The 21,949-nt window shown below is 36.0% G+C and overlaps 1 long non-coding RNA gene across 1 annotated transcript in view; it reads right to left on the bottom strand.

Annotated features, from left to right (window-relative positions):
- Window positions 1-1,155: 1,155 nt before the first annotated feature.
- Window positions 1,156-21,949, bottom strand: part of LOC105870262 (uncharacterized) — a 193,338-nt gene continuing 172,544 nt past the window's right edge. Inside the window, exon 3 of the long non-coding RNA XR_012922963.1 lies at window positions 1,156-1,262. This is a non-coding gene — a long non-coding RNA (uncharacterized LOC105870262). The remainder of the gene's footprint in view (window positions 1,263-21,949) is intronic.

Below are 21,949 nucleotides of genomic sequence, written 5' to 3'. Positions count from 1 at the left end.
ATAAAACTTTCTCCAGTGTGCTTTCTGCCTGAAAGCTGTTAAAAACTTAGCAAATGAATGTGTCTGACCAATTTTGATTATCACCAAGATAAGTGAGAGGGAACAAAATAGGAAGTTTATTTTCTTACCAGAATTGCCTTTATTTTCATTTTCCATTTCTTCTGGAGATCAGTAGAGGACCACACCTGCAGTTGAGAGTCTCTGGTCAAAACGTAGGGATCACCAGCCCAGAAGACTGATTTGGTTCATTAATGTGAAATCCCCTAGTTCCCTTAATAATACTTTTCACACATTCTAGAAAAGGAACAATATTACTTGTGCTGCTGAAATTTACAACTCTTAACAATTATCCTAGAAATTATATTTTGGATGATGAAAGAAGAATACATTATTGCTAAATATAATTTGTATATATAGTATAAGGAATGGTTTTTGCTCAAAATTTGAATATACCAGGACTTCTGTTGCTATGGTTTGTCAAAGTAGATAGTGTGAATAACCCTCCTGCTCCAACACTTGGAAATACGGGATAAGATGCAAACATCTCTTTAAATGCAAAGATGAGCTCACAAGTGAAGGAAACCCACGAGGACCAAAAGCTAAGAGAGGAGCCCTAAAAGTTTTTTCTTATCTGTCTTCTATGGAGCATGAAGCTTCTTGGATCAACTCCAGGGAATGTCAACTTCTCCTCCCTCTTATGCAGAGCCCTTTGGCTCTGACCCAGTCTTTACCATAACACTTCCACACAAATTTTCTTCAGAGAGAAAAGTTAGCTCTTGAATAAGAGCCTTCCCCCTTAAGAAGGGGCTTATGTGTTGCGTACCAGACTGGCATCTTGCCATCCCCACAATTCCATCCCTAGCAGTGGTTTCAAAGTTTATTTCTGTAAACAAATGTAGTGTTTGCCCCAAGAAGAAATCTGTTACATGAAATTTTCTCTATTTCATTACCCAAGTTGGGAAAAGAATCACGTGACTTTGTGGAGCTGAAATTGGTCATCTGTGAGGCAAAGTGGGTGTCATGTGTTCCCCTCTTTTCCCACGACTGGAAAAGGACACTGAGAGAAGCAGCAATCTGGGGAAGAGCCAGTCAACACGTACCCCGTGGTTCAGAAGCTGGCTTCTGAATCGGTTCCAAAACCTTTTCCTTACCTCTTCCAGGTACTCACTGAAATGCACCGTTGATGATGACTTTATAGTCCTAGATATGCCAGGGAGGGGTTCAAAGCAGGGAATCAGTCAATTTGAATAAAGAACGAGGGTCTGTGAAAAGAAAGTGTTGAGGACACATCATGGACACAAAACACTGTGTGTATCAAGAGGGTCTTTTCTAGAGTCCAAGTAATGGGGAAACTGGTAAAATCAAGGGGTTATGTTAAAATATCGAACGTTTGTGTGATTGAGCTTAATTCATTCTGACTCATGCTTCAGATATTATCTCAAGTGTCACTTCCTTTATTTTTTTTGAGACAAAGTCTCACTCTGTTGCCCTGAATAAGAATGCTGTGGCGCCAGCCTAGCTCACAGCAACCTCAAACTCCTGGGCTCAAGCAATCCTCCTGCCTCAGCCTCCCAAGTAGCTGGGACTACAGGCATGCGCCACCATGCCCGACTAATGTTTTCTAGATATTTTTAGTTGTCCAGCTAATTTCTTTCTATTTTTAGTAGAGATAGGGTCTCTTTCTTGCTCAGGCAGGTCTCAAACTCCTGACCTTGAGCGATCTTCTCACCTTGGCATCCGGAGTGCTAGGATTACAGGGTGTGAGCCATCATACCTGGCCAAGTGTCACTTCTTTAAGGAAGGGTTTCCTGACACCCCCAAAATCTCTATCAGATCCTCCCATCATTCATTCTTATAATCTCTGAATTTGTTTCCCTTGTGCTGCCTGTGCCAATTGTAATTGCAAAATTAATTAATTGTGTGTTCATTGTTTAAGCCATATTTCCCCTCTAAGTGTATATTCCTTGAAGGAAAAGACCTTGTTGGTCTCGTTCACTGCTCTATTTTCAGTACCTAGCATGTGTCAGGAGCACAGTTGGTTTTGTTGAATGAAAGAGCTATAAAATTATTGCAATGACAAGGTTAAAACCATTATAATATTACATGAGTTTACAATGAATATTTGAGCAGTGCTTTTTGAACTTTAAAAAACTGCCATCCAGTTACAAACACATTATACATCCTGATCTTGTACGTACACGCATACCTACAAAATTAAACAACAACAACAAAAATATTGCTCTAAAGTCTAAACAATATCAGCAATCAGCATGTGCAGTTTATTCTAAAATATCCCAATGAATTCTGTTTCCATTTTTTAAAGTGCTAGTTATGCCCTTCTAAATTGATTCCATGACCTACTTATGAATCGTAACCTACAGTTTGAAAAACCCTGCCCTAGAACACTTCATAATCGTAAGACACGATGGAATACTGAATGTGTTTAAACTTTACTTTCGTTCTTCTGTCTTACATATTTTATAGAATTTAGACAAAATGTTCTTTCTAGGTGCAGCACAAATACTTGTTAAGGGCTTCAAAACTCCTTAAATTAACATTCCGTTGGCAAGGTGCCACTGGGGATACTTACAGGCAGAGGGCGCTGTGTGGGAAGACGGGTCAGTATGCCAAAGTCCACTGTGTCCTAAGGAAATAATTTACTTGCAGGAAGTGTAATTTACCTGAAATTCTGACTGTACATTTATAATTAGATTTGGATTTCTTGCCCAGTTTTACTTTGCATCAAACTAACATATGCTGTGCTGCAGATGGAAGTCCCAGGTTATTTAGCATCAGGGGCTCTGGGGTCTTGTGATTCCAAATTAAACTTGTGTATGCATATCAACCGCACAAATTAGGCTGTGGCCACATGCTTAGCACTGCCAAAAAGAAATCAGGCAGCAAGTCCAGAATGCATTGAGGGCTGCCTCTCCTTGCTGGGAAATTTTTTTATTAGGCTTAGAGATTGAGACATTTTGAGGGTCAACACCCAATTCTAATTGCCATGTATGCATTTCCTCGGCCACCAGGCTAGGGTGGTGAAGCATGCTGGTCTGAGTTTCTTTAATGTTAGTAGAGTGGAGATAAACTTAGTGAGCTGACCAGAATTTCTGTGGGCTCAATATCTGAAAAATATTTTCACATGTAAATGATTGAAGTTGAATTATTCAATGGGTGATGCTGTATCAGTAGGGAAAAGGCTCTGTGCTTTTTTTTTTTTGTCTCTTGATTCAGTAACATATGGATTGTTTAATACCTGTTTTCCTGGAAATATTCCCAAGTTTGGGCTTATTTGACAAAAATTTGTGCTTTCATAGCTCAAGACTGGCTATAGGAATGGGAAGGACATCAGTGTGGGGCCCAGCATGCATGATGATAGGGTACCTCTCCTCTACAGTATACTGGTTTCACCCTCCTCTTCCTGAAGATGTCATGTCTTAAATTTATGACAGTAAAATTTGTATTGAAAAGCAAATATTAACTGTGACCAAGTGGGATTTATCCCAGGTATGCAAGGCTGGTTCAACATTCAAAAATCAATTAATGTAATCCATCACATCAACAGGCTAAAGAAGAAAACACATGCTCACCTAAATAGATGTGAAAAAAAGCATTTGAAAAAAATCCAGTACCCATTTGTGATAAAAAAAAATAATTCTCAGTAAACTAGAAACAGAGAGGAATTTACTCAACTTGATAAAGAATATCTACAGAAAAACTACAGCTAATACCATACTTAATGGTGATAAAGTAGAAGCTTTCTCACTAAGATCAGAAACAAGGCAAGATGTCTTCTCTCATCACTCCTTTTTAAGATCATACTGAAAGCCCTAGCTGATGCAAAACAACAACAACAACAAAAAAGAAATAAAAAGTATACTGATGTGGAAAGAAAATATAAAACTGTCTTTGTTCACTAATGACATGATTGTCCATGTAGAAAATCCCAAAGTGTCAAGAAAAGAATTCCTGAAACTAATAAGTGATTATAGCAATGTTGTAAAATACAGGGTTAATATATAAAGGTCAATTGTATTTCAATATATTAGCAAGGAGCAAGTGGAATTTGAAGTTAACACAATACCATTTATATTAGCACCCCCCAAAATTAAATAAAATATCATAAATCTAACAAAATATATACAATATCTATATGAGAAAAACTACAAAGCTCAGATGGACAAAATCAAAGAATAAATAAATGGAGATATATTCCATGTTCATGGATAGAAAGACTTAATATTGTCAAGATATCAATTCTTCCCAACTTTATCTATAGATTCAATATAATCCCAATAAAAATTGCAGCAAGTTATTTTATGGATATCAACAAACTGATACTAAAGTTTATATTGAGAGGCAAAAGACCCAGAATAGCCAACATAATATTGAGAGAGAAGAACAAAGTTGAAGGACTGACACTACCTGCCTTCAAGACTTACTACAAAGTACATTGACCAAGACAGTGTAGTATTGGCAAAAATATAAATAGATCAGTGAAACAGAATACAGAGCCCAGAAATAGAGCAACCTAACTACATACAACTGATCTTTGACAAAAGGTAAAGGTAATACAATGGAGAAAAGGTAGTCTTGTCAACACATGATGCTGGAGCAACTAGATGCAAAAAAGCAAAAATGAAAAACTAGGCACACACTATACACCCTTCACAAAAATGAACTCAGAATGGATCACACACCTAAATATAACAAGTAAAACTATAAAACTACTAGATGATAATGCAGGAGAAAATATAGATGACCTTGGGTTTGCCAGTCACTTTTTAGATACAACACCAAAGGCATACTCCATGAAAGAAATAATTGATAAGCTGAATCTGATTAAAATTTCTGCTGTTTGAAAGACAATGTCAAGGAATGAAAATACAAGCTAAACTACTGGGGTAAAATATTTACAAAGAACATATATGATAAAGAACTGCTATCAAAAATATACAAAGAACACTTAAAACTCTACAATAAGGAAAAAAAAAACAACCTAATTAATAAGTGGCCGAACAACCTTAACAGATACTTTACCAAAGAAGATGTATAGATGAAACAAATAAGCATAGTAATAGATGTTTCACATAATATGTCATCATGGAAACGCAAATTAAAACAAGATACTACTACACACCTATCAGAATGGCCCAAATCCAGAACAAGGACGACACCAAATACGGACAAGAATATGGAACAAGAACTCTCGCTCATTGCAAATGGAAGTACAAAAGTGTATAGCCACTTTGGAAAATAGTTTAGTGTTTTGTTATAAAACAGAACAGTCATGTGATATGATCCAGCAATTGTACTCCTTGGTGATTATCCAAAGGAGTTGAAAACTTATGTCAACATGAAAACTTATGTCATCACAAAAACTTGCACATAGATGTTTCATTAATTCCCAAAAGTTGGAAGCATCCAAGATGTCCTTCCATAAGGTGAATGTATAAATACACTGCAGTACATCCAGACAATGAAATGTTTTTTTAGTTCTGAAAAGAACTGAACTATTAAGCCATGAAGAGACATAGAAGAACTTTAAATGCTTATTACTAAGTGAAATAAGCTAATCTGAAAAGGCTACATAATATATGATTACCACTATATGACTTTGGAAAAGTCAAAACGATGCAGAGAGCAAAAAGATCAGTGGTTGCCAGGGGTTAGGGAGAAGGGAGGGATGAACAGGCAGAGCATAGAGCTGTTGTCCCCAACTCCCTTGGCCTTAGGAATCGGGCCATAGAGCAGGAGGCGAACTGTGGGGCAAGCAAGCAAATCTGTATTTGCTTCATCTGTATGTACAGCAGCTCACCATTGCTCACATCACTGCATAAGCTCCACCTCCTGTCAGATCAGCAGCAGCATTAGATTCTCATAGGAGCAGGAACCCTACTGTAAACTGCACATGCAAAGGACTTAGGTTGTGTGTGTTCCTTATGAGAATCTAATGCCTGATGATGTGAGGTGGAGCTGAGGCAGTGATGCTAGCACTGGGGAGCAGCTGCAAATGCAGACTATCATTAGCAGAGAGGGTTGACTGCACAGTAAATGTAATGCTCTTGAATCACCCTGAAATCATTTCCCCTTCACCCTAGTCTGTGGAAAATTGTCTTCCAGGAAACCAGTCCCCGGTGCCCAAAAGGTTGAAGACCCCACTGGCATAGAGGATTTTTCAGAGAGTGAAACTACTCTGTATGATGCTAAAATGGTGGCCAGATGTCTTTATGCATTTGTCTAAACCCAGAGAATATGCAACACCAAGAGTGAACCCTGATGTAAATCTAGAGACGTTAAAAGATAATGATGTGTCAATGTAGCATCAGTTGCAACAAACGTACCACTCAGGTGGAAGATGCTGGTAATGGTGGAGGCTATACACGTATGGGGTAGGTGGTATATGGAATAACACTGTATCTTCCTCTTAATTTTGCTGTGAGCCAAAAACTTCCCTAAAAATAAAAATCTGTTTTTTAAAAAAGTAAATCTTGTTAGGAAACTTTGTGTAGGAATGTGCAGAAATCATATAAATACAGCTCAATAAATTTTTACAAAGTCAACATGCCCATGTAACTAGCACTCGTGTCAATATTTCCAGCTATGCCAGAAGAATAAGACAAGCCTCTTTCCAGCCATTACCTCTTTCCCAAGGGTAACTATTATCCCATCTAATATAATAGATTACTTTTGCCTGTTTTTAAATGTTACATAAACGGACTCCTACAGAATGTACTTTTTAATATCTGGTTTCTGTCACTGCATTTGATAGCTATATAGCACTCCATTGTATGAATATAACACAATTGTCATATACAGCACACTGTTTTTGGATATTTTGGTTGTTTCTAGTTTGGGGGCAATTATAAATAATTGAACATTCTATGGACATTCTTGTATATGTCTTCCGGTGAGTTTATGTGTGCATTTCTGTTGCTATATTTAGGAGTAAAATTGTGGGAATGGAAGATGTGAAGATGTTCAGATTTAGTTGGAACCTCTAGACAGTTCTCCAAAGTGGTTCTACCAATTTACATTCCCATCAACAGGTTATGCAAGGCCTGATTGCTCCATGTTCTCATATTGTCAGTCTTTTAAATTTTAGCTGCTCTGCTGGGTATTTTTAATTTGAAAAGCATGTGTTTTGGAATTAGATAGACGTGACTTTTATTCATGTTGTGTCAAGTTCTAACAGTTTATGTGGTCTCAAGCAAGTCTTGTTTCCCCTCTGATTCATGACTTTCTCATCTGCAACATGTAAATAAAAATAGTTACCTCATAGATGAGTTGCAAATGACAAATGCAATAATATATGTGAAATAGTAACCATCGATTCTTAAGCATCTGTTATATACTACTATGTTAAGTATTTAGCAACACTGGGGAGCAGAATACATAGGACTTATGAGCAACAATAGTTATGATAGCTATATCCTCCCTCATCAGACTTGTAAACATCTGGCACTCTGTAAAATAGGGACTATGAGTTCATCTTTCCATTATAACTAGAAAATCGAACTGCTATATGTCCCAAGGCTAAAGAATTAGAATATGGTGCTTTATAGTCATTCAAAAAATATATCAGGACATCACTGGGGCAGACATGATTTGATTGTTTCTATCTGCTATTTTGGGGCTGAGTCCCAGCATCATATCATAGTGTCATGAAAAAAATAGCTCGGAGGAGACCAAAGAACTAGCAGGTGAAGACATGTGCTTTTATTTTTCACCAAATTAAGAACAAGAAATGACTGTTTGGGGACATCAATCACGCTTTCAAAATGCTTTTGTTACAGAGTCTATGTATGAATGTACTCATCTGTCAAAACTTCAGCACATCTTCTTCTGCACAGAGGTGTCATGTTGCCTTAAGAATTGAATAGTAAAGTTGTTATAGTCTGTCTCCCTGCCCAATTTATGAAAGCTAAAACCCCCCTCAGTTTTAGAAGAATAAGCCCATGATTTTCAGAAGAAATGGAGAAACCTTTATGTTGGCAGATCTCTTTCAATAATTGGTGTAAATCCAACAGCTCTTCAAATATCAGGGCTTTGTCTACACAATAGAAAAATAAACATTTAAGCAGCAGGAAATAAAACATCACAGAGACTGTGGTTGTGAGTTGAAAGTGGTACACTCATTCTTTCTCTGTTATTGCTGTGTTTTGGGGAGGGAGGAGAAGGTGATTTTTATGAGCTTTCTTGCTGGCTGTTAGGGACCCACTCTAGTTTGGGTTGACAAACATAAGTCTCTTGGCTCTTACTGAACCATGTTCTCACTTGTCTTTAAATTTAACAAATAATTGGAGTGCCCCCCTCCCCCAATACAAGGCTATTTAGAAACCATGGAAGACTGATTCTTAACTTAATAAACCTAAAACACATTTTCCCAACATAGTTTCTTTAATTTTTAAAGGCTTGTATAATTTAAGGGAATTTAAATCCATGTGTTTTTTATTCACTTGCAACTGACATCATCAAAATAGTCTTTTAAACAGCTGGTTGAGCCTTTTTTAATAAAGTTCTCTTATGACTTGTTTCTTTTTGAAAACAGGATTTTTTTTTTTGCCAAAGGCAAATGAACTTAAATGCCAAAAGATTTGGATTTAGATCAAAATTTCAAACCCACAAATTTAGAGGGTGAAATTTTTGCAAATGTGCTCCTCACTTCCCCTTAGAAATAGTTGCAAAAAAGAAAAAAAATACCCTCTGAATGAAGTTCCTGGTCAAGTCTGGTGTCAGACGACTAAAGAAATGTCTATATTTGCTGCTTAATTTTGTGCCAAATCTGAAACAAATCAATGTACAATGTGTATTAGATTATTGCAGAAATGTGATCCACTGCCAAGTAGTTAACTTTTCCACCAGCTCTGGTTATCCTGAGTAAACCACAATGCCATATTCTCCAGAGGTTAGAAACCCAGCACACTAGCGCTGTCTGAGGTTTGTGAGATGTGATTGTTTTAGCAGAGTCATTTTGGAGAACAATCCCTACTAAATATTGGAGATGGTCATTATACACATGCACACACATATGTATGTGTGTCGATATGGGCATAGTTATATGTATGTGTATAGGATCTGTATCCCTAGGAATTTTAGTCTTTTAATAGTAATGCTCTCATCTAAAGGCATGCTTAATGATTTAGTAAATGAAATTATAATCTGGGCACAAAATGTATGAAGGGTTTCAGTCTTTAAATATATCCATATGTTGCAGTTGAAACCAAACTCTTAAAGCTTTTTGATATTAACAATCGAGACTGTTTTTCTCCTTGTCAAAGTGTATATAGCTAAGCAGTAATCAGAGAGATGAATGACTGAGAGAAGTTGAATTTTACGAGAATCTGTGAAGCAAACAGGCATTCCGATCTCCTACAGCCCTCCAGCAGAACTGCAAAAACTAATGCTCCATTTGAGAAACAAATTTGTCTGCCATCAAAAAGCCCTAAAAAGAATAATTCCTCTGGAACAGCAAACTTAAAAGAGAGAAAGAAGGAGAGAAGAAGAAAGGGATGAGTTTTCTGATTTTATTTTACAGTTGAGATTTCAAAAGGAGAAGCTTTATATGTACATGCTCACAGGAAGATGCATAAATATCAACAGATCCAAGCTTCTGTTAAAAATAGAAACCAGGATTTTTATCTTTGTATTATTGCTAACAGATTTGATTCCATCATTCTTTTTTAAGGATAGCTCCACATTTTCCTATAGGTTGAAAATTATTTGCTGTCAAACACTTGGGAAACTTCAAAATCAGTTTTCAAAATCCAGTTCATATGATATTGAAAGAACATTTGTAAGTTTACCAAAATCTCTTTTTAAGAAATTTCAATGAGAAAAATCTAAAGCAAAAATTCAGATTTACAAACCAGATGATGCCTCCTATGTATTTTACTTTGGTATAAGCTTTGTCGTAGATATCTCATTTAATTTTTAAAACCTTGTCAAGGAGGTTAGATTGGAGACCATTGTCTGCATTAATATATACTGAAACTCTGGCATATAGAGGCATAGTGGAGCATATGAATTTCATTATGAATATATAGTCACAGAATTTATAGTGGATTTACAGCAGGGTCATTTAAATATGAATTTTCATTGCACATTGAATAACTGGTTAAAGCTTGGAGACAAAGTATAGAAATAAGGTAGGAAAAAAAATCTAAAGGCGCTATCACCCATTGAAGATCAAACTGAAATTACAGAGTTCCCAGTGACAAATAGGATTTGATTTAAAGGCATTTGATTTATATCTATCAAATAACTCTTTGATTGCATAACATGAAGTACATTTCTATTTGCATTATTAAGCAATAGAAGTTTTCAGAGTGTTTTATATATTGGCTTTTCAGTATAATCTAGAAAATGCTATTTCATATTGGCAGTAAAATTGCTAGATTCTCTGACTTAGCTATGTGACCTTGGAAAGTCACAAACTTTCTATACTGCGGTTTCCTCATTTATTAAAATGATGGTGATGATATATAGGCATATTGTACAAGAATGAATGTACTGAAGTATGTGAAAGTGTTTTGAGTTCCTTACAAGCTACAGAGGTATCATTATGTTCAATTATAACTACACATAGAAGTTTCCCTCCCTCTCCCTTCCTCTCCCTCACCTTCTCCCCTTCCCTCTCCCTCTCTCTGTCTCTTTCCTTCCTCCTCCCTCACAAATATATCCTCTCCTTATGGAAACATAGGTTGTCAGAGCTGGAAAAGGCCATAGAGATCATGCCATTTTATTAAAAGAAAAAATAGAGCTACAAAGAAATGAAATGATTTATCCAAGGTCACAAAGCTACAGAACTAGTTAATGACTTAAGGAGGCTGAGATCCCAAGTCACTGGGATTCCCAATCCTAACCTCCTAGGGAGCTAACCCAGCAGAATGATAAAGAGAATAAGATTTGGTGACAAACAAACTGGGGTTCAAGCTCTACCACTGATGAGCTTTCTGCATCTGTAAAGTAGGATTAAAAACAGTATCTGATCCTGGCCTAACTGTGTAGTATTAAGTGCTTAGAAGAAAGCCAGAAACCTATCAGCACTCAATGGGATGCTTTTGATTGTTATCATTTTCACTGTTTCTCTTGAACTAGCTTAGGCTGCACCCACCTTCACTTCTCTGAGACAGACCCAGGATTCCCGAGTTGACTCCTCCATTACCCAGGCAGTTTCTAGTACAGAGTATTGATACCTAACTTCAGTGCTGGCAACACAACACCTTGAGATAGGTAGTAGCATAATACTACTCATCAGTCCAGATGAGGAAACTGAGGCCCAGAGAAGTAACTTGTCCAAGGGTGCATGCTACCAAATGGCTCTGGAGTCCATGTGTTTTACCACCGTGCTCCACTCCAACTCAGCAATGGAGATCATTTGGCCTCACCAGGGCCAGGTGAGCAGAGATGGGAAGTCAAGAAATGTGGTGCCTTCTGGTGCCTTCACTATAGATGTCTGTAGAGAACTTTTCTCTGAAGAATTACATACATATAACTCCCAGTGTGCAAAGGAAATGGGTTCCACAATTGTAACATAAGAGAATCACAGTTGGTCTAGAGACCAACCTATGCCAAATCTCCCAAGAGTAAAACCAAATGGGATATCACATCCAAGTCCCCACGGGTGCTTGTCCAAGCCCGGCCTACTTGGGGCACTCTCTCTGCTTGGGGGCAGTCCTGACAATCAAGCATCCAAGATGCTGCAGCTCAAGGTCAAAATGGTCCATTTCTAGGAAAAATACGCCCACAGACACCATCATCCTAGGAAGTTGTACTCATCTCTCATTTCTGGGAATCATTAGATTCAGAAGCACGTTGGTGTTAAAAAGCTCATTTAAAAATGGAAAGGGATGTTTAATTATTATTTGGCGTGAGGTTGCAGCCTTTCATTTTGCAAACATCTTAAGAGCGGAGAATGAAAATTGTTACCTAAGAAACTATTGAAATTCTCTTTAACTCTTCTGGGTATGTATTATGTATTCTGCGAGTTCTTTGCCAGGGATGTAAGTCAGAAACTCTCCTGCTGGTTTTGATTACAGCTGCAAAGTCACAGATTTGAACAGCTCTAGACAATCATTCTTCTGAACCTGTACATAAATATAAAACATTTTCTTTATCCTTATCACATAAACCTTCAATGAGGTTTGCTTCAAAGATATTTCCAGTTTTCTTCCATTTTTTTCCCGTTTATCATTTTAATAATTAGCAAACCACATTTTTGTTGGAAGAAAGCTACTCCATTTGCATATTCAAAGGTCATTGCACAGGTTCAAGTTATTTAATATCAAAGTGATAATTTAACAATCTCTTTCCCTGGATTCAGATAAAATATGAACTTACCTCGTCCTTTTAAATTTTGCACATTTAAAGATACTTGATAAAAACATGAGATTAAAATAATGGCATGAGCGAAATAATGAACCATCACTTAAGATATGGTAAACTTTCTTCATATCCAGCTTGGGGTCTTTGCATTGTCACTTTATTATTTAAAATGGGCCCACCGCATTTCTGTAAGCAATATCAAGAACATAATTTGCTAAGACTCCTCTTTATTTGAGGCGCTGTCAGGACTGGCAATGAGAAATGACACAATCCCTCAGTTGTAAGTGACAGGCGCCACTATATTAGTCCAGCGCTTGTGTATTTCTCTGCTGCTTTTTTTTTTCTTTTTGAAAAATTGCATTTCCTTTGTGTAAGCAGAACAAAAAGAAATAGAAATCGGTTCCATGTGAATTCTGTGGTCCTCTATATTAAACTGTAATTGTTTCCTGGTAAAAAACCAAGCCTGCAGGATTTCCTGAAAAATAATTTACAGGGATGGGTACTGGGTCCAGCTCGCTTTTTTCCCCTCTCCTTCTGTGATTGATGACACTACAAGGAGCTGATAGATTTGCTGCTGCTGCATCTCCAAAAAGTTCTTTTTCTTTAAACAAACCACAATCTTTAAAAAAAAAATTCTTTACATGGCATTCACTTGCCTGGCTTCTTGGTTGGTAGGTAGTTGCCTCTCAAACCTTGCTCTGCTCTAAGGGACCCAGTCAGTGGGTCCAGTTGCATCAATACAACCATGAAGATAGCATGAATGAATGATTTCAGGTAATGAGCAGGCAGAAATTTGTAATTTGATATTGTTAGCTCAACAGTAAGCTCTTTAGAGAGGTACTATGGAAAGAATGTTGGCTTCAGGGTCCTACACACATGAGTTCAAATCCTTCCCCTCCCACTGCATAAATGGTACATTTTCACATTGCTTCCTCCTAACTCGAAGTCTTACTGTACATTTGTACAAATAAAATAAATTAAAATTTACCCAAGATTTGAAGAGGTCAAAGATCAAAAATTTGGAAGTCCAAGAGTATAGAAGAGACAGGGCTGACGTTTTGATGGGAGGTGGTATCATGAGTCCCACTTATCAGCCATATGACTTTAGGTGCATTAATATCCCTAAACCTCAGATAACAATAGCACCTTCTTCATAGGATTTTTATTAAAAATAACACCAGGATCCTCAAAGAATAGGGTTTAAGGCTCCGATTTAACATTTTTAGGGCTGGATGATTTGTAAAACCTTTGAAATATACAGAATATTTTTCCAATATTTTTCCAATGGTACATTTCACTTAAACTTTGTGAGTTATCATTTCTTCTGCAAAATTAGGGAATGGTGAACCTTATTTTTCAGAAGAGTATGCAACAAGCTTATTGTATGGAACAAGTGAGTGAAAGACTGGAAAAATATTCTGTATATTTCAAAGGTTTTACAAATCATCCAGCCCTAAAAATGTTAAATCGGAGCCTTAAACCCTATTCTTTGAGGATCCTGGTGTTATTTTTAATAAAAAGAGTTGAGGAATAAAAGCTACTCATCCTCTGTCCCTACTACATGTCAGACATTATGCCAGGCATATAACATATATTATCTCATTTAATCCTCAGGAAAAGCCTTCCAAGGGATGTGTCATTCTTCTTTTTACAATAACAATGTCTAATCACTGTTGACTACATGATATATGCCATATACACCACATTTCACGTAATCCTGAAAATAATCCTATGAAGAAGGTGCTATTGTTATCTGAGGTTTAGGGATATTAATGCACCTAAAGTCATATGGCTGATCAGTGGGACTCATGATACCACCTCCCATCAAAAACGTCAGCCCTGTCTCTTCTATACTCTTGGACTTCCAAATTTTTGATCTTTGACCTCTTCAAATCTTGGGTAAATTTTAATTTATTTTATTTGTACAAATGTACAGTAAGACTTCGAGGTAGGAGGAAGCAATGTGATTGTTCTGACGTCCTCACATCTTTTTTCACACTTCCCATTTCACTGTGGCTCTGTATAGTCTTTAGAATCTTGCAAAATCCCTAAGGCTCAGAAGTTTCCTCTCTCAGCTCCCCTGGAATGCTTCTAAGCAAGGTTTAGCAGCACAAAAGGCAAAAATATATACACATATCATGTCACATAAAGTGAGGTTAGAATAATGACATGAGCACCAGTGATAGCTTGAGTGTATGCCGAACATAGATCATTATAAGGTGCGAGAAGGAAATTACACCTTCATGCTTTACAAGGCAATACTAATTAAGTTCCACAATGGCCCTTCCAAGCATTCCTACTATTGGAGTCACAGTCACAAATAATGGAAGTGTTACATCATGGAAAGCAAAGTCATAATCCTTTAAATGTGCTCTACTGGGGAAGATGGATCAATGAAATGCATGACTGTCAAATTCTCTATCAACTTAGAAGAGATGGAAAAAGCATAGTGGTGCACCAAATGAGAATTTGGAAGACCTCAAAGACCTGCAGTTCAGGCAGAATACTTTATCTCAAGGTGCATATCTATAAAATGGGAGGATGGATAGTATGATTGCATTGGCTTCCCCCAGGGAAGACATGCAGCTTGATGAGCTGTGGGACAATAGAACAATAACATACAGCCAACGAGCAAAGAATCAGATTTCTGCTGAACATTAGTGGGAGACATTGGGTGGATAGACATGCAAGATCCTATTCATTACACTTCTTTCTTTGACAGAAATAGAATCGAAATTTGCCTTAAACATAGCTGTTCTGAGTATTGAACATTCTGCTATGAATGAGGAAGTTCTTAAAAGTCTTGTGATGACAAAGCAACATATGATATGTTCATCTTAACTTCCTAATATGAGGAAATAAAAAGCATAATGCAGCTATATAGATAGATAGCACACAAACATGCATGCTATTGTGCTTAAAATATTATTATTCTTGACACATTCTGTTGTTAATTTGTACAATGCCTTCCTTATTTTCTTTGTTTTAATAATATATTAAATGCCAAAAACTACTCTCATCATGGAAACTTCAACATTAGAAATTACTTACATATTCTTCATTGGTATTATCCAGTCTTATCCCTATTTCCCCCCAAAATAACTGCATCTCAAATTGTGTATCTGTCATCAGTTTGCTTTCCATTTATATCATTTTATCATGTCTAAAAATTATATTTGTTCATTTCAGTTATTTTCAACTTTTAAAATGCTGTAATGGGAACTTACAATTTTCATGTAACATCATTGCTAAAATGAATTTATTTTGTTTCATGTAGCTATATTTTATTCTTTTTTTGATGCCTGTATTATTTTCCATTGTGTAAATATACCACACTTTTTTTTTTCTGTCACTGGGCATTTGGAATATTTGCGAGTTTTGCAATCTTCCTTGCCCGAGATGTATATGTTTAGTAAGCAATAATGCTTCAATGAACACCCAGTGCTTTTCTTTAAATTAAGACCCACTGTCATGAAACCAATCAAAAGGGAGAAATAGGGGTTAAATTCATTTTAGTAAGGACTGCTGTTTGCTATTAACTCCAATGGATGTGTAAGGATTTCATTTATCATCTCCTGAGCTAGCCATTTTCGATAAACAATAAGAACTTTGCCGCCTTGAATAAGTCTCTGTGCTTCAGTTACTTCAGCTGTGAAAATAACTAGGTTGGCCTTAAAAATAAGTAAGTTTGGTCTCATCCTCTTAGATTCTATGACCTGAAGGAAAGAGAGGGACCTATACATAGTGAGAAAACCTACAATGTATTGTGCAATTATGAAGTACATGATAGTCTATACCATGAGTATTTTACTTAATGCTCACAAAAACCTGATTAGGTAGATGCTATTATTATATTATTCTCACTTTGGAGATAAAGAAACTAGGCAGAGATGAATAAAAAACCAAAAACCACACATACCTAACGTATTATGTAGCTAGCCTAATGAGTCGTGGACAAGGATGTGAATCCAGACAGCTTGAACTAAAAACCCACCCTCTTGGCCAAAGCACTGTGGATTCCTTAAACCCATCCTAGCCATCGTCCCATTTCCCTAAAATTCTAAGATCGATCATTGTTAAATTCAATCACACAACTTTCATCTCTAGCTAGACCTTCCTTCCACAAACCAAAGAATGAAATCGACATCTTTCTTGGAATAGAGATTTTTTCATCAGTGTCTGATAAAAAAAATCACATACTCATTTTTTGATTTGTTACCATGAACCATTCATAAACGAACACAGCAGAATGAAAGTTGCTTAGACTGAAGGTGCGGTGGTGAATTTTGATGAAGTACTGCTGTGTCACCTATGTTCAAAACTGTCCTACTATGGTGTAGTCTTATGATGTGTTATGTGGAAATGTCATATGCATTTAATTCAAAACGCAGAAATAAATGCAATGTTTAAATATTTTTGCCAACATACAAAGTTGCAGCATTTTCAGTGTATTAAATATTATCAGTATATGAAAGCTTCAACTCATTAGGAAGCTGAAAGAATACAGTGTTGCCAACTTTATAATCAGTCAGTCAGTGAACATTCATCATGTGTTGTGTGCAGAATACTGAATTAGGCAGAGTGGCACGATAAAAGAAGTAGACTACTCTTTCTGCATCAAATGATTTTATAATTTAATTGAGAAAATTATCTAAACTTAAGAACAGCTTATTAACTATCAAATACAAATTTAAATGGTACGAATTGAATTGGTATATACTGAAGGAACAAAGAGGAAAAGAGGTTTTACAGATGAATCATAGACAAGTTCTAAAGGAAATGGCATTTCCACTAAAGATCATAACTTCTGTTGAGCACCTACTATGTACAAGTCCCTTGTGTTTATCACTGTGCAAGCAGCGTCTCCTTTAATCTTCTCAACAATCCTTTAATAAAGTATCATTTCATGTCCATTTTTAAAATGAGAAAATCAAGAACCAGGAAGGCCACATAGTATACCTCACATCACCCAGCTAATGACAGACCAGGTCAGAATCTATCCTCAAGTTAGTCTGACACCAAAGATGATGTGCTAGACATTGTGTATACTGTGTTCAAAGAAACTGCAGGAAAATGGACGTCGGCTCTGGAGAGATGGACCAGAGCAAGGTGAGCATGTTCCTGGAGAACAGAGCATAGAAACAAAGGTAAAGGATCATGGGAAATATTGGAGGCAGATAAGATTTTTATTTTTTAAACTATTTACTTGAACTAATTTTAGACCTACAAACAAGTTGCAAAAATAGTAAACAAGAGTTCTCTTATACTCTTCAACTTCTTTCTCCTAATGTTAACATCTTTTTTTAAAAAATTGCATAGATTATTTAATTTATTTATCTATTTTTATTTCAGCATATTATGGGGGTACAATTGTTTAGGTCACACATATTGCCTTTGCCCCACTCGAGTCAGAGCTTCAAGCATGTCCATCTCCCAGATGGTGTGCACCGCACACATTAGGTGTGAATATACCCATCCTCCCTTTCCCCTCCCACCTGCCCGACACCCGATGGATGTTGCTACTATATGTGCACATTTTTGGCAAACATACTACACAAATAATATTTGTGTCCTTCTCAGTGAATCATATTTCAATGTTCATAATATTGATCTTATTACTGGTGTCTGTGAGGTTTCTCCACTATAAAATTACTGTCTTTTCCTTTGTAGTAGACAGATATTTGAGGGGAGACATTTTGCTACATCGCAAAGCACTTCATTATGAAAATGAAGAAAACAGGTATGAGAAAAATATAGTTCAGAGTTTCAAAGAAATGTGCACTAGGCACTGGAACATTTTTTTACAAAAACTTGCCAGAGATTGTCTTTCCATTGCATGGTGTTCTATTATGAAGCTAAAAATAAACAAACAAAAAAACTCAGATGCATTAATCATGATTAATAATTATAACTTACTATAGTTTATATTTTAAAAAGCAAATTATCTTAATGTGGAAATATCTATCCTACACTGTATATATACTTAATAACCGGATACTCGAACTTGAAGCAAGTACTAAGAACTCATGAAAGAGATTCCTATAGTAAGACTATGTAAATCCTGTTACTCCTCAAATAATTGCCCTTAAATTTTAGCATCCCTCTGATGGATCTTGTCTGCAACATTTACAGTGTTTCCTCATTGTGATTCTCTATTTCTCTCTCCTTTTCTATATTTATTAATTGAAATTCAATTGTAAGGAAAAACTGTTTCTTTGCTATTAATTTATTTGATTATTTATGTGTATGAGTAATTTGCATGGATATTTATTTTATCCACAGACTAAATCCAATACCATTATTATTAAATTTGTTGCTCAATTTGGCCATTAGGAGCTTCATCAGTTTGAATTCTGTGTTCTATTGACAAGGTGCCTTTTAAAAAGCATTTCCTGGCTTTCTGGTACCACAAGATATTCCAGGTTTACCTTGGATTTTTTTGATCTTTAGCCCTGAATCAAACACTTCTGCAAGAATGTTTGATTACTTTCATTGAAGAATAGTGACTAGAGGCTAAGATTTGGATAATAGGCATGCTCAGATCATCTTTTTGTTTTGTTTTGTTTTTGCACCTACATACTTATTTTTATTTTTTTATTTTAATATATTTAGGGGGTACAAGTTGAATTCCATTATATGTATATGGTATATAGTATATAGTGTATAGTAGCAGAGTCTGGGCTTTTGGTGTATTCATCACCTGAGTAGTGCACATTGTACCCAACAGGTAATATTTTTAGCCCTCACTCCACTCCATCCTTCCCCTTGTAAGTCTCCAGTGTCACTGCACCACTCTGTGTGCCATCGTATAGCCATAGTTCAGCCCCCACTTATAAATGAGAACAAGTAGCATTTATTTTTCTGTTCCTGGGTTGTTTCACTTAGGATAATGGCCAAATTGCTGCAAAAGACATCATTGCATTGTTTCTTATCACTGATAAGTACTCCATGGTATATATACACCACATTTTCATTATCCACTGATCAGTTGATGGGCACTTAGGTTGATTCCATAGCTTTGTGATTGTGAATTGTGCTGTGATAAATGTATGAGTGCAGGTATCTTTTTGATATAATGGCTTCTTTTCCTCTTGGTGTATACCCAGCAATGAGATTGCAAGATCAAATCGTAGATCTACCTTTAGTTCTTTGAGGAATCTTCACACTGGTGTCCATAGAGCTTGTACTAATTTACATTCCCACCAACAATGTCATCTTTTTATTGCCCTCCTCAGACCTTCCTTTTCATTAATGAGAACTAATCTTGGTAAGATGGGAGTAAGAAGAATAAGTGAGTAGGATTTCAGAGTACCTTCATCAATCTAAGTGTATCAGAATATATCAATCTAAGGAGTTGAGATTTGAGATCACTGGTATTAGAGAGAAACTTATAAAGCTGAGCAGGGAAGTGTGATGGAAGTGTGTTACAAGAAGATGATTCTTAAGCTGGGATATAGTATACAACAGGTGAACAGGCAAAAGCCTGGATGGTTAAAAATAGCTAATCACGGTTATCTACCTATAGAGTAAGAAATGTCTGATACCAAAATAAAGGTGGAAAAGGAAGAAAGAAAAAAGAGAAGCAGAAACATTAGAGAAAAATAATTGGGTAGAGATACTGACAGATGACAGAGGGTTGGGGTAAGTGTAAAATTATTCTGTTTGTTATTTTAGAGAGCTGAATATATGGAGGTGCCCCTGGAAATATTAGGGATGATTGACTCTATGTCAAGAAAGCATAGACTTCAGTTTTGACATATTTAGCTTAAGAATTATTGAGACACGTTAATAGAAATACTTCCAGTAGAGAATGGGAAGTATTATACTAAAGATAGATACCATATTTTTGAATTCCTAATACCTCACTTCTATACCTTACTTATAATGGGTATTCAGAATAATAATAACTAACATTTTTAAAGTGATTACCTTGTGTCAGGCTTATGTGAAGCATCTTTATATACATGACCTTATTTAATACTCACAATAGTCCTATTTATATCATTTCCATATCTTGGATGGAAAAAACTGAGACCTAAAGAGTTTAAATAACTTGACCAAAAAGACACAGCTAGTAAGTTATAAAATCAAGACTTGACTCCAACTCATATAACTTCAGTACCCTTTCTCTTAATCAATAGACTGCTCTTGAGACAGAGCAGATAGAAATATATAGAGAGAGATCAAATCCAGAACATGTCTTATAGAAATAGACTTGAGACTTGTCTGTGCAAATAAATTTTCTAAAAGAGTAAGACTAAAAAACAAGAACACCAACCCTGTGGCAAAGTCTGCAATAAAATAAATTTGAAATAAAGGAAGCCAAAGTCAAATATGATTAAAGGGAATATATGAGAGAAGGAAACAGAAAAGACCATTGTCATATGAAAAGGAGAAAAACAAAATGTAATGGCAAGAAGTTTCCACTACCGGCAATGTTAGATAAGCTTATTGCAGACCAGCACTACTGCCAAGGACAATTACAAAATCCAGAAAATGTTTTGAAATACTTGTTTGAAGGTACCAGAAAGCTTATCAAATTAGCAAAGACTTCAAGAGCCAAGATCCCAGAAGGAAATGAAGTTCCTAGATAAACCTAACATTTACGCAATTTTCCTTTTGAAGCATTTGCCAGTTTCTAAGCAATAGTATAGATGCCACAGGCCCGTCACAGTGAACTCTGGTACCAGGCTGGCCCTCACAGCCCCAAGCTCTAGGCCTACCCCAGCTCCAGCCCAGCCTCTGAATAATCAGCATCCAGACCCACACCCACATATCTAGGCTCCAGGTCTCCTGCAGAATGATCTTTAAGGACACATAGACTGAAAGTGAAGAGATGGAAAAAGGCATTTCATGCAAATGGAAACCAAAAGAGAATAGAGATAGCTATACTTAAATAAAATAGGCTTTTAGTCAAAAACTCTAACAAGGGACAAGAAATCCCTTGATAAAGGACCAATAAATTATTAATTAATATTAATTATTAATACTATAATATAGTATCAATTATTAATAATAAAGGAGTCAATTCATCAGTAGGATTTAACAATTATAAATATATATGCACCCAATATCAAAGAACCTAAATAAATACATAAAGCAGATATTAATGAAAGTGAAGGGAGAAATAGATGCCAATATAATAACATTAGGGAATTTCAACACCCCACTTTCAACAATGGATAGATCATCCAAACAGAAAATCAAGAAGGAAACATCAGACTTGAACCACACTGTAGACCAAATGAATCTCACAGACATACACAGAACGTTCCATCCAATGGCAGCAGAATACACATTCTTCTCGGGTGCATGTGGAATATTCTCTGAATTGTCAGGTCACAAAACAATTCTTAACAAATTAAAAAATATCAAGTATCTTTTCACAATGGTATGAAACTAAAAATCAATTAACAGAAAGAAAATAGAAAAATTAACAAATATATGGAAATTAAACACCAGACTCCTGAACAACCAATAAATCAAAGGAGAAATCAAAAGCAAAATCAAAAATATCTTTAAAAAAGTGAAAATGGAAGCGCAATTTACAAAAGTATATGGGATGTAGAAAAAGTAGTTCAAAGAGAGACGTTTACAGTGATAAATACCTTCACTAAGAAAA

This window comes from Microcebus murinus, chromosome 14, assembly GCF_040939455.1.
Source record: "Microcebus murinus isolate Inina chromosome 14, M.murinus_Inina_mat1.0, whole genome shotgun sequence".
NCBI lineage: Eukaryota > Metazoa > Chordata > Mammalia > Primates > Cheirogaleidae > Microcebus > Microcebus murinus.
This window is presented reverse-complemented; position numbering and strand designations above follow the sequence as displayed.